The sequence below is a fragment of the Helianthus annuus genome, chromosome 16 (assembly GCF_002127325.2).
Source record: "Helianthus annuus cultivar XRQ/B chromosome 16, HanXRQr2.0-SUNRISE, whole genome shotgun sequence".
Lineage (NCBI taxonomy): Eukaryota > Viridiplantae > Streptophyta > Magnoliopsida > Asterales > Asteraceae > Helianthus > Helianthus annuus.
This window is the reverse complement of record NC_035448.2, coordinates 99,992,380-99,996,960: the sequence shown is the minus strand read 5'-3', so window position 1 is coordinate 99,996,960 and position 4,581 is coordinate 99,992,380. Positions and strand designations below refer to the sequence as shown.

Genomic DNA, 4,581 nt, shown 5'->3' with positions numbered 1-4,581 from the left:
TTATTTCCAAAACCAAAGCATAGTTTGATATGCTATTGTTTACTAAAGTATAGTTTGATATACTGCCAAATCACTATTTAGGTATATTTCGATATACTACCAAAGCATATTTTTATATGCTACCTACGTGATACTGTTTTACTAAAGTATAGTTTGATATACTACCAAATCACAATTTAACTATATTTAATATACTTCCAAAGCATAATTTGATATGCTCCCAATGTGATATTGTTTACCAAAGCATAGTTTGATATGCTCCCAATGTGATATTGTTTACCAAAGCATAGTTTGATATGCTATTTATAAAAACAAAGTATAGTTTGATATACTACCGACTTTGTTATTTCACAAACTAAAGTATATTTTGATATACTACCAAAGCATAGTTGATATGCTATTTTCAAACCAAAGCATAGTTTGATATGGTGCTTTCAAACCAAAGTATAATTTGATATACTACCGATTTCTTAAACCAAAGTATACTTGTGATATACTACCAAATCTATTATTTCAGTAACCAAAGTATATTTTGATATACTATCTATTTAACTATTTCAAAGCTAAAGTATATTTTGATATAGTACTTATTCGATTATTTCAAAACCAAAGTATATTTTTGCATATACTACAAACCATTTTATCAAAGCAATGTGTTTAGAAACCAAACTATTTACAAGGATTCATGGCTATTTTTGTAAACATAAAACCTTTTCTTGTGTTATCCAAAGCCATGAATCTAATTCACAAAACCTATGTTACTCACAGGCATTTTTTATGCTGACGTTTTATTTTTACATATGTTTCAGGTGCTACTATGTGATGATTGTTGACGCATGCTACACATATGGTGGACTCGTGCCTTAGTGACTTTAAAACTTGAAAGACAATTATTTGTATTTATCTGGTTTGTATTAAAACAATGAGTACATTAGTGGAATAAAACAAAACTTCAATCACCATCTGTTGTGAAATAATGATTCTGTTACGACACTCCCCGACGTTTTCACCAGGGTTTGTTGTTTTACGCGGTCAGGGTGTGACAATTCGGCCGGATGAACCTGTTTCAGCCGGATGAACCCTATATTCACGGATGAATTGTTTCGGTCGGATTAACCTTTTTATAACCGGATGGACCCTGTCTTTCAGACGGATGAACTGTTTTGGCCGGATGAACCCTTATACAACCGGATGGACCCTGTCTTTAGATGGATGGACTTGATCAGTATTCTTCACAACGCGCAGAATTCATAGTTTTTCGCCAATTTGACCACAAATTCCTTTGAATTTAAACTTGAAACTTTGGAGGATTGTTTAACATCATTTTACGCACATCATTTCCGAAATTCAGCCAATTTTACCCAGTAAATCTCCGTAAATCTGAGTTTTAAGTTCAAAAAGTGAAGAAAGTGAGTAGAAGAAGAAATGTAACGATTTTGATCAAATTCAGCCCCGATTCTGATGAAATCTCTTGAATCCGTGCAATCGATCTCCTGCTCTGATACCACTTGTATGTTCGTTTCCGGGTCGATTTCGTAATCCTGGTAATTGTGAAAATCACGTATCACATGCGGAATCCGTGTACGTGAGTGGATCAGACATAAGAACGTAATTAAACGCTGATTCTATTGATAATATTGAAAATTACAAGCACCTTGAATCAACTTGGAGATAGTTTCTCTCTCTTGATCTCCAAATGAGCAACAGTTCTAAAAGTTCTAAAATGATAAGACTAAATTAGTATAATCTTTTCAGTTACATTATTGTCTTTTATACATCACAGATTACATAATATTCGCAAAACTTTTATAACTCATGATTTGTGGTTATTTTACCTTTATACATTAAATAAATATATTTAAATTTACATAGTGATCTACAAAAATCGCATAATCACATCATCTAATGTTTTTATCGAAACACATAACATTAGTATATAATAACCGTCTCATTTTTTTCTAATCATACATGGTTTATGCTTTGTACACATGATTGTACAACTTTTACGTTCTTTTGTTTACAAATTGTCATGCATCTTATGATCTTATAGTCTAGTGGTATAAATGTAATGTAGAATTAAATATCTTAAAATACAGTTTGATTTGTGGTAATTAAGAGTATAAAATATTAAAAATAGTAGATAAAAGATAGTGTGACACCCTGATTTCCCGGTGGGCCTGGACTTAGGGTTTATACGTGATGGTCGGATAACAGTATCACAATTGGCAGCGGAAGTAAAGGAATGATAAAATACAAGTTATGAAAACTTGAAATTATATTAAACAATATATATACGTATGTATATAACACAACTTGTTCAGTACAAATATCCCACAAGATAGGATCGAAATAAAATGGACTTTAGACATCGTAAGTCTTTAGCCATGGAGTCACAAATTCCAAAGCTTTATGGTCGAATCGTATCCAGCCTACTATTGAGGTTCATCACTTGTGATTAATCTTTAAAAATACGTCAGTTTACACTGGTGAATACACCGACTCTTTTTTAAAATCATTTTTTTTCAAAAACCATTTGATATATATATATATATATATATATATATATATATATACCAAATGGTAATCATATTATTTTTACATTGGGATAGATTCTTCTACTAGTTTTACATGCTTGCCAATACAGCCGGGGACCGGAATCAAATGTCGGTACATGGTCAATATACACACCATCTTCAATATTTGCGTCTTTCAAGTGTATGCCTACACCCCACGCTTATTTTATATGACCATTATAGTTAAGGAGGAAGGACACTCGGACACGGTACTATTAACCCATAAGTGTTTAATGTTTCCAAACATAACGGATAAACCGGGTTATTATATTTCTATCACATCATTCGCCCTTTTTTAATACCCGCTCCAAGTGGCTAATGCCATATCCCAAGTTTTATAAATAAAATAGGCTAAAAGTATTTACCTTTACTAGATTTTTAAAACAGTGTATTTGATTCTCGTAGCAAAGCCATATTCAAAGTTTATTAATCCTAGATGCAATTATCTAGAGGGCTCTATAGTCCAGAATGAACAGAAATATTATCCGTTAGAATGTTTATATTATCCGTTAGAATGTTTACTGGTCATTGATAAGTCTTTTGACTTTGACCCGTTAACTACGCTCGCTTCTGCTAGATTAAGCGTTGATCGGATAGAATGTGGTTTATACCCGTTCGAGTGAGAAATCTTGTGTAATACGGGTTATTTAACCAAGCATTCCAATTTGAAAAGGTTTTACCTGATACGACTAGTTTATATGGTTTATGCCATTTTAACTAGTCGCGCACATAGAAACGGGTTCGGGTGGCCTAATAGGTCTACGATGAGTCAGACATATCAAAATACATTTTTATTATGTTATATAAACTGATTTGGTATCAAAACTTTTGGTTATAATACTTAAAAGTTCATTTGCCGCAAAATGCATAAAGCTGTGTTTTGACTTTTAATACATGTTTGACTCGTCAATTGACCCACTTGAACGTGATGATCACGGGATATAATTGCAGGTAATTATACCCTATGATATAATGATCACGTGGGAAATTTTAATTGAACTTTGATTTGACCAAAATGGTTAGAACCGAAAATCAAAGCAAAAGTTAAAGTGCTTGACTTTCGGATAAAATTGAAATGCTAAACTGAAATTTAACTATAGGAAAGACTTACTAGATCTTGGTGAGCACTTAGGACTCTAGAGGGAAAGCTCTTAAGTCCAGAGAATGCTCCTTAAAGAAGATTGAGAGAGTGAAATGTGAAGGTGTGATGAAACTCAAGATCAAAGTGTTTATTTATACTAATCCCCAGGCTCTAAAGCCAAAGCCATGACAAGTGTTATCAGGTGTTCTTAGAGTGTGATTCGTGGCATAACAGGTGTAAGATGGAGGAGAAGTGTGACAAAACCCTAGAGAGTTGGCACAATATGCAGTAGGCTGCTGTCATCGACCCCCTTGCGGACCACAAGGGGTGAAGCCTTACGATCCGCAAGGGACTTAAGGTGCACACATTTTTAACCTCTTGCGGACCGCAAGAGGTTTGGCCTTGCTGTCCGCAAGGGACCGCTAAAGGCCATATTTTTGCCCTTTTTACACTTTTAGCCGCTCAACTTTGGTACTCGCCCTTTTCATGATATTTATACCTTTTCTTCAACAAATCTAGAATATATGGAGGGTTTTAGAGACACGTGTCATGCTAGGATTTGATATAATAATTCGGGTTGTTATAGATAGTAAAATACGCATCCCTTCTCTGATATGGTTTTAGTGTAAAGTAAAAAAATGGATCTTTAATGTATATCCGATCATTAAATGTTAACCTCAATATACCAAATAAATTATAGATATGATAGTCAAGATCGAGTCTTTATACTCATACTCGAAGCAAAAAGAGTTTTTATTATTTTTAATTTTAAATGTCATCAACATTTTATCCCTCTTAAAATCATACTTTAACCTTTAACGTCATCTACAACTCGCCATAAAATTAGTATAATCTTTTTGTATAACTTTATTTTATAAAAATGTATTTCGTAGGTGTCTAGATTAACCTTAAGTTAATATTCGTAAA

General features: G+C 33.1%; 1 long non-coding RNA gene across 1 annotated transcript; it reads right to left on the bottom strand.

The window, feature by feature from the left end:
• Window positions 1-974: 974 nt before the first annotated feature.
• On the bottom strand, window positions 975-3,769 carry LOC110916278. Its single transcript, XR_002579625.2, has 3 exons — window positions 3,685-3,769; window positions 1,655-1,718; window positions 975-1,541 (listed from the first exon to the last, which is right to left on the bottom strand). It is a non-coding gene; the product is annotated as an uncharacterized LOC110916278 (long non-coding RNA).
• Window positions 3,770-4,581: the final 812 nt, after the last annotated feature.